This window comes from Sinohyriopsis cumingii, chromosome 2 (genome assembly GCF_028554795.1).
Source record: "Sinohyriopsis cumingii isolate HCF-2022 chromosome 2, ASM2855479v2, whole genome shotgun sequence".
Lineage (NCBI taxonomy): Eukaryota > Metazoa > Mollusca > Bivalvia > Unionida > Unionidae > Sinohyriopsis > Sinohyriopsis cumingii.
In genome coordinates, this window is record NC_142962.1 from 133,756,180 (window position 1) to 133,768,845 (window position 12,666).

At 38.4% G+C, this 12,666-nt stretch overlaps 1 protein-coding gene across 2 annotated transcripts in view; it reads left to right on the forward strand.

Annotated features, from left to right (window-relative positions):
• The first annotated feature begins 1,221 nt into the window (after nt 1–1,221).
• LOC149805876 (uncharacterized) overlaps nt 1,222–12,666 on the forward strand; it is an 84,707-nt gene continuing 73,262 nt past the window's right edge. The window contains exon 1 of one of the 2 annotated variants that reach the window (XM_089950617.1): nt 1,222–1,484. The gene's annotated coding sequence lies outside the window, so the exon portion shown is untranslated. Of the gene's footprint in view, nt 1,485–1,892; nt 2,050–12,666 lie in introns of those variants that run through there. The other variant, XM_089950618.1, reaches the window with a different exon arrangement.

Here is a 12,666-nt window from a genome sequence, read left to right on the forward strand (position 1 = left end):
AAATCTTTAGAAAACTGAACAGTTCTAGTACAAAAAATACCACCTGCTTTTCTGTAATTTTGCATCATTTTCATGCTGAATTTTTCAATGCAGGATGATATTTTATGTTTTATATGTGTTTATGTTTCACTCATGCCTGTGAATGTGTTCCAGGCTTGATACTTTGAATTTTAAAATTACTTAATTATTTAGTGTCAAGCCAGACTCTTCACATCATGTTGTATATACCATAATATATTGTACATAACAGATAGAAGGCCTCAAGGTAGATTAGTTCTGTAACTAACTGAGTTACCTTCTCTAAATAAAGTCTTTATTATTATTATTATTATTATTATTAAGAACTGGTTTGGAGGCCTTGTCCTAGTAAATATCAGACCAACAAGTTCAGCTTCTCCACCTTTTTCTCCTGACATAACTGGAGCAGTAATGTCAGGGGGAAAAAAAAGAAGTAGGGAATAGCTTGTTGATCACAATATGTGGATCACAGTTCAACACTTTGTTTACAGTTCTACAAGTAGTTTTCTAATGGCTTGATTGAGCTTTCATCAATGTTATAGGCTTTCATCTTTTCAGTGATGAGGTAGTCTGAGTTTCCTCTAACCTTACTCACCCCACTTAATAAATATTTTAGATTTATATTGGGCTGTATCTAAAATGGGGTGGGGGGAGGTCAGAGGAAGCTAGAACTAATGATGAATCTGAGCTTAAGACTTCAGCCTTTAAGGCTTTTGACACGCCATGCCAATTTTATTAACGTCTTTAATGTCCATATCTCTTTCTAAAAGCAGATAGAAAGTTATGAAATATCATTATCAAAACTCAGTTGGAGAATGGAATGCCATGGATAGTGTCATGTATATTTCTTAGGTCTTTGTTTTACTTATTATATGCTGTGGGTTATGTGAAATTGTATTTTATAGATGACCTTCTCCAAATCAAGTTCATTTTCTACCTGTCCTGAATCACTGATTTTGGTTTTGTAAACAACATGTTTATCTCAATTGGAAATTCTCCATGACATGATGGGTGTACCTGATGTTTAACACATTTTAGTAACAGCCCTTCTAATTATTAATAAGATTTTTCTAGAAATGAACTTTTGGCCCTCAAATGGGTTATTCTTTTATGTCCTGGTTTTTTATATAAATCTTGTTTACTTGAAAATTAGTAATTCCTGCAATAACATGTGGGCAGAAATCATTTATATTGCTGTATTCAGATTTTGAAATTGTTTACTATTCTCTGGAAATACAAAACTCCTCTGTAATATTCTTGGAAAGAGACATTTACTGGGAATTCAAAAAAGGAAACCTTGGATTATATTACTATGATTTAACAAAAGAATATTGGCACATCAGTACAAATCAGGCCATTGGTACATTACAGACGACAGGTCACTACAGGCACACCAACACCTTCAGTGTTGGAATCAGTTCGAATACCACAAAAGTTTATTCAGAACATTATTCATTAGGACTTGTGTAAGTAATTCTAGGATTATATGGGATATAATATATTTTCACTTTGTATTCTAGGGAAATCAATTATTTGTTGAATTTTACAAAGCTTGTTGCTTCTCGCTCTTTTCTATTACTTATTTTAAGGCCTCAGAGTCATAATAATTGGCAGATGCCAGCTGGTAGAATTGTTATTTATAACGATACGACGAAGAGCCCCCCTCCCCACTTCACCAGTCCTAGAATGAAAGACGTTTCCTCTGATTTTTATGTCTTTGGGTATGACCAAAATATACAAATATCAGGGGAGACGTCTTCCATACCAAAATGTAATTTTAAAAAAGCCATTAACTTCACTCTATAAACACCTGTCATTCTTCCACTTTCAGTTTCGAGGTAAGACAAATATAATCATTCGGAACATCGTCTCTCCAATGACAGTCGAAAAACTTGAGAATGGAATGACTTTGAGCGTGTAACAACCGGTGAAAGACTCAGGGTACATTCATAATTCTCTCTGTAAATTCGAATAAAGAAGCAAATTAATCTAGTGGAATTATCTGGCTGTTGTTAAACGGGGTGGAGATAGGTACTCTCATATTTTCATGCTTGAAAATTCATAGCTACGATGTCGTAGCCTCAACTTGATTTGTTGTGGTTGAGGCTACGAACTGATCCCATATCATGTAATGGAGCAAAAAAAATCATCACTAAAGTGAGAAAAACAAACAGTGTAGAAATCAACTACATAATTATAATCATGTTGTGAAAGAAGTTTGGCTTATTTTGAATTTATTAAGCCCGTACACGATAAAATAAATTGGCATGGTTACACTAACCTCATTCTGTCCGCCATGACAGATAACGCGAGGCAACAGTGTCTCGCAGTGCACATCCGCGAGAAGAACCGGAAGTCCACAGCTAGAACCACTGCCAAACATCCACGCTGAGAATCAATTCAAGAGTAATTTCCCTTTATTAGCAATTGTATGAAGAAGAAGAACTAGAACAAAAAAGATCATGTGTGAGTGTGTGTAAATAGGATTTTTAACAACAAAAGAGATAATAAATGTGTTACCTCTGTCTCTTCAAGTAAAGTGAAATAACAATATTTCTTCGTGCACGGAGTACTGTAATAAAGCGAAGGCGTATGAAAACACACATCTCTCTCTCTCTCTCTCACTCTCTCTCTCATATTTGATATTTCAATTCAACATGACAAAGTCACCACATATGTTTCTTACGTTTACAAAGAACATTTCTTTCCAAAATATTAACCTCAAAACTTATTTCTGCTACTAAATATGACATCATCAGTAACTCTCTCTCTCTCTCTCTCTCTCTCTCTCTCATACACACACACACACACACACGTCACATAGAGCAACAGTGAATCTCACAAATTTCTTTCTCTCTCTCTCTCTCTCTCTCTCTCTCTCTCTCTCTCTCATTTAGATACACTCGCGATATGAATTAAATAAGCGCACGAGCTACCGCACCTTAACAAAAGTCAGGTGAAATCAAGGGACCTTTTGGAATCCTCGATTAATATGGGTAAATCCTGACAACGAACAAACGATTCGTAGTACAATGGACGTAATTATAAATCGTATTGAAGTCTCCCTTACACCATCCTCACCTCGAACTAGCCCCACTTCTTTCAGAATGTTTAAATTTCTTGAAAAGTTTCGCATACAGATCTCAAAAGAAATGTCAAAGTTTCAGATCTCTATATCACTGTACAAATTCAGGACATTTTTTTTGGGGGGGGGGTTGTATTTTTTAAATCTTGTACCCATAATATGTGGAATACGAGCATTTACATCAGCGATCATAACATTTTCACCAGTAACCCAAACAATTAAAGGCATTTTCTAGCAATACTCAAAATCATTCCTAAGTTTATTCAAATTCTGTGTCCATGATCAATCTAGTCAATCTAGGAACTTCACGAAGCGCTTTTACTCTGTCATGTAGCGCCTACTAAAATGGGGTATGTAATACCACTCAAATATTTGCATCCGTACTTTAAACCAGCCACTAGATTCGTGTTTCTCTACAACACAATAATAAATATAGTCTATTCTGCAAATGTACAGAAATCAACGAATATCATGGAATTTTATTGTTTCGTGTTCCTGAGAAGAGATATGGACATGTGCTATGAAGTACCATATGAATTATACCACCAGTATAAACAACTAACTTATTCATCTGTGTTTGTATGTGTACAAGTAAAATGTACTGGGCTTCCTTCACATCAACCTAACATTTCAATTTTAGCATACCTGGTCAGAACCAACCTGTGTATTTCTCTACGAAAATGACTAATATATATTGGGTTTCTTTCTCATTTGTAGACGTAAATTTATCTCCACGTAGAATAAGGACATTCACATCATGAATGATAAAATCCCCACTGGGAACCAAAACAGCTTCACGTATGTTTTATCATATTATAGTTAGCATATCTGAAATTCTGCGAGCAGCAGAGAGACTGAGCCCACCAACTATTCGTTCCAACAGAACCCTCTATCGAAAACACTCTTGATAGAAGGTCTTTATTTCACAAAATAAACCCTCTATTCAGAAAACTATGATAAATAACTCTTCTCTGCTGACCAAAGAAGTTATTTCAACAAAGATAACTCGCTATAAAAATACTTCTTGACGGGGGGACGGTCGACGAAACACTTTCGGGCTCAGTCTCTCTGCTGCTTCATGTAAATATTTTAGGATTTCTGCTGTGAATTAAAAATTTAAGTTAACAATAATGGCTAACATTGGAGAAGCACATTCCGCTAGACTAGCTCGAGAGCGACTAGAAGCAATAAAAAAATTTCTTCCTGTACGAGATAGTGTAAGACAAAAATTACAAGCACGGCAGCAAGCACAAGTTGAATTCGCAACAGGTGTAGAAGAATTATTTAAACCCGTAACAACAGCTACTGAACAAGCTGCGGTGGTCACTGAGCGAGCTTTACTGGGAGAACCTAAGACTTATGAAGAGGTGGTGGATGTGGAGGAGCGGAAGAAGAAAAGAAAAGAACAAGAAGAACAACGAAGACAAGGTATTCTTCCAGTGTTACAAAAAACCGCTAAGCGAGCCAAACAAACAAAAAAGATTTTACGAGATCTTCCAACTGATATAGTTGCAGCTCAACCTCCTCCCACCGTTGTAGCTCAACCTCCACCCACCGCTGAAGAAAGTACTGAAGTCGCCGAAGCTGCTGCGCCCAACGTAGCAAAGGAAATTGTTGAACTAACTGCAAAATTTGATCCGGGTTTTATTAAAGTCCTTAAAAACACACCAGAAGAAAAATTACCTGAATTGATGTTAGAGGGTTTATATAGCAAAGAAAAAGTTTTAAACAAGAAATATAAGTCCACGACTGATGACAATTTTGTTAAATGGGCGTATCGTGTATACTACGACAAGAAAACGGTCAAATCTAACGATTCAAAATTTTCAGCCCTTGTAAATGCAATAAAGAAACTTGACAAAAGTAGACAACAAGGGCTTCCACCTCCTTATTCACCGCCATCAGAGAAACGTCCAGATAGAAAAGATGTTGATGTTTTCGAAGATCTTGGCTTACTCTATGGGGCTACAGGTAGTGGTCTTGTTGGTCACATTACTTGCCCTGATAATATCATCAATGATGTATCACGGCTAGAAGTTCTCTTAGGAGGAAAACGAGCTGGAAATAACTCACCAGAAATAATTAATGAAGCGGCTGATATCTGTCAGCGACTATTTCGGGGCGGCATCATGGATACTCACATCTATCGAGAACTTATTGATGAACTCGTCGACAGCGATTAGAGAAATAACAAGTAAATAGCATGATAGTACACAATTCTCATCGTAGACCAGTCATGGTTAGGGTGGTAAATTCACGAGTACCCGTATACAGGATGACTTATGGAAACGGATTCGGCGATGTTGTTCAGGGTTTATTTGCGAGAATTGCACCTAAAGCAATACCGATCGCAAAACAATTATCGATGAAAGCCATTGATGTTATTAAAAATAAAGCTATTGGCGCTGTTGGTAGCGCTGCCGGTAAAGCATTTCAATCAGTCAAGGACAGAATAGCACGACTGATACGTAGAAAACCTCCGCCAGTAAAATTACCAGCCACCGCAGACATGCCAGCAAATGTTAGTAAAGTAATAAATGAAGCCGCAAATCAAAAACTAGCAGCGCTGATAAATCCTGCACAAATAAATACAAGTTTGATGGCGGGAAGTGGTCTTCGTTTTAGACGATAACTTCTATAATAAAATGTTTAAACAGGAATCCGACCCAGCATTCGACATAGACGAACCGGTTCTTAAAAATGAATCAGTGCGTGATTATCAGTATTATTCTAATGACGCACGAGAGCCATATAGACGAGGACGAATTGAACTTCAGGTTCAGGATACCAGTAGATATTTCCTGCCTGCTGAAGCATTTATTGAAATAGAAGGAGAAATTAAAAAAACAGATGATACAGTATACGGGGATGCGGTTAAAGTCGGTTTTGTCAATAACGGAATTATGGCCTTGTTTGATAGTGCTACCTACATGATTGATGGAAAAAATATTGAATCGATTCAGAAGGATGTTGATGTTGCCACAACAATAATTGGTCTGGCAAGATATTCTGATGATTATACAAGATCAGCTGGTCCATCAATGATGTTTGTCAAGGACACTTCTAATTTTCCTAACAATGATCAGTACGATATTAGACGACCAAGAAATAATGCCGGCAATGCCGACGCTGATGTGAATCCGGTGGTTCATGGTGCTAATACAGAATTTAATTTAGGTTTCGTTGCACGTAGACAAATGCTAAAAGGTAATCGTAGAAATTTTTCATGTGCAATTCCGCTGTCACAAATCTTTGGATTTTGCAGAGATGTCAGAAAGGTAATTTTCGGAGCAAAACATACAGTCGTGCTTGTTAGAAAAGCCGACGACAATGATGCGCTATGGCGACCTCTAGGTGACGCTGGTAAGGTAAACATAACAAAACTATCACTGTGGATGCCGGTAATGACTCCTGCAATTACTGAAGAACAGCGACTGCTTTCTTTTATGGATCAAGGTGGTAAAACACTGCTATCGTGGCTTACAACAACCACAGATAGTATTCAAAGTGCCATCAATGGTTTATTCACATGGCATATAGCATCACAGCAAGGGGTTTCCGCGCCGCGACATATTTTCATTGCTCTTCAGGATGTTACACGAGTGAATGATCAAACACGTTCGCATATGATATTTGATCAACTTGGTATCACTGACGTTTCTCTGAGAATAAACGGACATCAGGAACCATCCCAAAACATAATGCTAAATTTTGGTAATAATCATGTTGCAAGTGCATATCAACGATTGACAAAATATCTAGCGCGCGATCTAAATATCGACACTGGTTTGCAAATATCACAATTGGATTTTATATCTAATTATCCAATCTATTACTTCTCGCTGGAGCATCTTGATTTAACCAGACAGTCTGTCATTGATATTCACTTCAGGGCTACCGTGAATAGAGGAGCTATAGCTGAGTATAGAGCAGTCGCGGTCATACTTTCCGATAAAGCAATGTTGCTTGAGTGTGCTGGCGGCCGAAAGAGAGTCATCGATGCCCCAGTAGAAAATATGTAGTTTTTAAAAACATGTCAATTAGATCAATCTCTGATAAATTAAATGTCATATCATCACGCTAACGTCTGACCCCTGGTCAAATCAACAAATTAAAATCAAAGCAAGCATCAGCGTCAGGAACGTCAATAACACTTAAACACGGGCAACTTAGTGGTGGTCAAAATAAGTTATCGGTTACTCAAACACAGCTTAATCAAATTAATAAAGCAAGAGCATCAGGAAAAGGAATCAGGCTTGATTTTACTGCCACGGCTGTCCGTGACATGGTTAAGTCCGATGGAATATTTCCACTTTTTCCAATACTTGCCGCAGCAATAGCACCAGCAGCAGCCGCAGCAGCAAAGGCAGCAGCGTTAGGAGCAGTTGGAACCGCAGCAGGAATGGCACTTAAGAAAGCAGTCGGAAAAGGATATAACAAACAAGGAGGAAATATATCACAAATAGCACCACTCTTAGCGGGAACGTTGCTTGCTGCTAGAGGAGGTATCCCAGTTGTTAAACAGCTTTCTTCGTTATCAGAGGCGCCCCCGTTTATGAGACAGATGGTTGCAATGGCACCAGCAATAGCTAAGGCTGGCTTTAGTTGTCTCCGTGCTCAAATGGTTCCGATCGTGGCCGCAGCAATGTCGAAAAAATCAGGATCAGGATATAAAAAAACAGGCTGCGGTCTCACACTCCCAGGAACTCCGGCGTCATGGTATCCAAAACGGTTTTAAAAACGCTTCCAGCGAGCAATTTTGATTTAATTGATGCTGTTAAGCGATTACGTATAAAGAATTTTATAGGTGTATTTATGCGAGATGAATTACCAGCACGACCGAATAGCACAGAAACCGGAATTATTAATCTCGACAACAAGGAAGGTCCTGGAACTCACTGGGTTGCTTACGCGATCGATCCACGTGGAAATGTATATTTTGATTCGTACGGGCTAGCACCGCCAGTTGAGTTTCTCAGGTACGCAAATAATACTTCACAGCGACAAAGACTCCTATGGCAGTCAACGTTACCAACACAAACACTGATTGATCCTCCCATTTGTGGTCAGGAGGTTTTAAACGTTCTTGCCGCGATAACAAAACACCCAAAAATTCCTCCACACAAAGTCGTGCATGAATACACCACAGATGTGATTTCCAAATTTAAACAACCCCATAACTAATAATGGTAGATATTTACGGAAGATCAAGCAGAACCAAGGAAGAAAAAAAAAGATATCGATTTATCAAAGTATGCGACCAAAGATGAAATTGATAATCTTTTAACGTTAACCGGGATAGACCCAGATGAGGTTGTTATTTTTCAGGACAGGCACGGCAAACTAAAAACCAGTAACATTAGGTGGAATGACATAATTCGCAGGGTTATTGGAGCTACCACGGACAACATCGTTGTATTCACTGACAGCGGCAGAATCAGAGATTCACTGATATCAATCACGGCGCTTCGAGATGATGCACGAAAATCCGCAGGGGAACGTGTAGCGAAGACCGGTGATACAATGACAGGTGAACTCAGCATGAACGGTAACAAAATAACCGTTTTAGCGGATCCAACCTCGAACGAAGACGCAGCAAACAAACAATACGTAGGCACCATTGACGGTAAACTAACCACGTTGCGGGCAGAGTATGATGTTCACGTGGGCGCGTTTACAAGACTTCGAAGAAACTTCGCAAAAACTGATGAGGCCGTGGATAAGTTCTTTGGGGTTCCTCCAGTCATCGACATGAAACTTTCTGAAATCATACCAAATCTTACTAATAACGCCAACGATATCAACAAGATTGATACCCGGTTAGGTGTAGTCAGAACAGAAAAAAAGTTTTTCAGATCAAATCCAGATAATAGAAAATAACATTAACACGATCAAAAAAACACAGCAAAACATCGTAGCGGGGATTCCTGAGATCGTTAACAAAACCAGTCTGATTAAAGTCCCCACTGGAGTTACCCCCGGGCATATCACCAACATCGTATTCACGGTATCATCGGGATTCGCAACATGGTCCCGACAAAATAATACTATCAAATATACAGCAACAGCCACTAGCGTGTATAGACTGTCTGTATTCAGTGCCGCTAAATTTGAAATCTTCACAACATATCCCTGGAGACATTCCACCGATAAGTATTCCGGGGTTGTAACTGTAATACTAAACAAGGAAACCGAAGAAATATTTATACTGGAAGCCGCAGACAAGAAATTAACCGCAACATCCTATTGGTGGTGTTTGGAATTTGTAGCTGAAACACCTCAATTGGTTACCGCGTAAAATAATAAAATGAAATCAGCATCAACGACAACATTAGATGCTCAGCAATATAGATATGATCAGGTACGCGAATGGCAGTCAGAGTTAAAAAACACTATTGATAAATGCGTAACAAAGATAAAAAAATACAAACGGCGTGTAACTGTATTAGACACAATAGTGTATTCGGTATCCGCGGTAGTTGCATCCACGGGTGTGTTATTATCAGCGCTGACACCAGTGACAACTGCAATCGCGATTACAATCACAATTTCAGCATCAACGACGATTGCAGGAGTTGCTAATATAATTGCAAAAAAAATATCCTCGTGCGCGCTAACAAAATTACACGAGTATGAAAAGTTAAACAACGCGGCCACAAGCACCTACTCGAAATTGTCCTCGTTGATATCATCCAGCCTTGACGATACAGTTATATCCGATTCCGAATTCACGCTGATCGCAGCAGCATACAACGATTACGAGCGCACAAAGAATTTTAATTTGAAAACGATGAAGATAAATAATGACGGAGATACTTCAAGAGATAGCCGCGAACACAACTCCGGTAAAAACATCAATGATAACAATATCTTCGACGCAACCAGAGTTTAATATTTATTTTCCAACTGCAATTCCAGTAAAAGAAATCGCGTTGGCACAAGTACGAGTATATCACAGTTGGCCCAATATCAGGTCGAGATCATTTCACGGACAATCGCCGAATAATTCATTTGTATTTTCGTATCAGAATAAACCTGGTGCTGATGGCACTGACGGTACTCCAGATTGGAACGTCATTCATTTACCAACAGGGTCTTATCAGATAGAAGAAATCAACAAAGAAATACAGCGTCAAATGAAGCGTGTCACCGGAAAAGAATCAAAAATATCAATAATCGCACACGAGCCAACGTTGTCAACGATCATCGAAATCTCAACACCGGGTTACCACGTAGACATTTATAACAGTTCAATCAAAACCGTGTTAGGATGGCCAGCGGAAACCCCTGATGTAAAACCGCGTCTACCAGAACCTGTAAAATCCGATTACTACACGGATACCATGTCATATCATGAAATTCAATCACCATACATGGATCTTGTACGTAAAATGAAGGATCCAGATTATGAAGAATATATTGATGGTTCAGCATCGTCCGCTGATCGATATGGTGGAGTATCTTGGAAAATTATATCCTCCCCCCTCCCCCCTCCAACCTTCTCTCCATCTTCATTAGGAAACTTACCCTGTCATCCATGCTTCTGATGTTGAAATGGATTTTAATGAAATTAACAAGTCATTTAAAACACAACTTAAAATTCTGCAACAATCCTTTCAGGAACATATTTCTGATCTATACAGTCCACGTAACGAAATCATTAAACGTATTGAGATAATAAATCAGTTAATCGACGACATGAGATATTATAACCGGCGACTGGTTCAGATGGTAGTTGATGCTCCGAATAAGCAAAATTTTCTGAAGGCTTATAAAATAACGGAAGCTGAATTACGAAATTTTAAATTTCCCGGTTATGTTGTGCCTGAGATGTTAAGGTTGTTATCCGATCTCCTGGATCAATCCTTCAAGGATATTCTTATCATGCACAAGCGAATACTACCGGAGCCAAATATCCTCAGACATGACAATTCCACAACAGGCGATGGCCGGCATATTTCTCCAGGTGTAGTAAATATCACTGATGTCGTCGCAGTCAATCTTACGTGTGACGCAATCGACGGTAGTTACAACATAGACACGACAACATCAAATCAAGCCCATCAAGGGTTTATACTGTATTCATTTACTCCTAGAGAACCACCTGGATTTTTGATTGTACAAGAGCCAATCAATCCAGCATTTCTGCAGTGTTTGAATCCAACGCTGACAAGGATGAATTTTAAAGTCACTGACCAACAGGGTAGACTTTTGGACCTACGTGGCGAGACTGTTAGTATAAACTTGCTGGTGAAATCCTAAAGGATTTTCGTCGTAAAAATACGAAGTATTTTTCAAGGACTTTCAATGAAAATTCAAAGAATTTCAGAAACGATTTTCGCCTTGAGACTTTCAATTAATAATATCATATCATAATAATGTCCAAAAAATCTTCGAATTACCAGAAGTATGATGATGACGAAGATGTCTCTGACAGTGATTTTGTTGTCAGTGATGACGAAGATGTCTCTGACAGTGATGACGAAGATGTCTCTGACAGTGATGTCGCTGACAGTGACAGTGAAACACAAAGTGTTTCCGACGATGATAGCCGGGCGGTGGGAAACGCTAGCGTAGAAACACAAGGTGTTTCCAGAGACATCACCATTAGCGACAGCACTGTCACAATAAATTATATTAAATGAACGCGAATAACATAGCAAATGTATCAGCACGTGAAATGTTCCATCGTTGACAAGCGCGCGCTTGAAGAATTCATCCGAAAATTATTTACCGGAAACTATTTCCCGGGCCACGTTAAAATAATCATCGATAAGTACGGCAATGATGATTTTTTACTGACAGATTTTCAGCTGAAGCAATTCCGCGAAAACAATATCACGATGATTACTTGTGACGCAGACCAAATCCTCAATGTTGTTCACTCGTGCATTTCACGGGATCATCTTGATAAGATACTGCAGTGAAAATCCTTTGAAAATATTTTACTTTATATATATTTTTTTACCACTGACCATTTTCCTGGTTTTGATGGGGTATTTGCTGGTAAAAATCAACAAAATTGTCCAAAGTTCTGATCCTGATGGGGTATTTGCTGGTAAAAATCAACAAAATTGTCCAAAGTGCTGATCCTGATGGGGTATTTGCTGGTAAAAATCAACAAAATTGTCCAATGTGTTCATTTTGATAGGGTATTTGCTAGTAAAAATGATAAAAATCGGACAGTTGCAGAATTTTATTATAATATAATTTTTTTCACTGACAATTTTCGCTGGTATTTGCTAGTAGCAACCAACGAAATCGGACAACTGCATAATTTGGACGGTAAAAAAAAGTAATATTTTTTTTTACTTTCGATTTCACTTCCAAGTAAAATGCAATCAAGGTGAGGTATTTACTTCTGAAAATCCTAAAGGATTTTCGTGACTGACTTCGTCATCCGTGACGAAGCTATCATTGACTTCAAAATTCTCTGGATTTTCATCCTTGACTTCATCAGCGGACATACAATGTTTCAATTTTCTGACCCGATTATTTATTATCTTCTTTGTTTCATACTCAGCTGCCAGTGCCAGCCTGATCTTTTCGATTGCACGAGACAG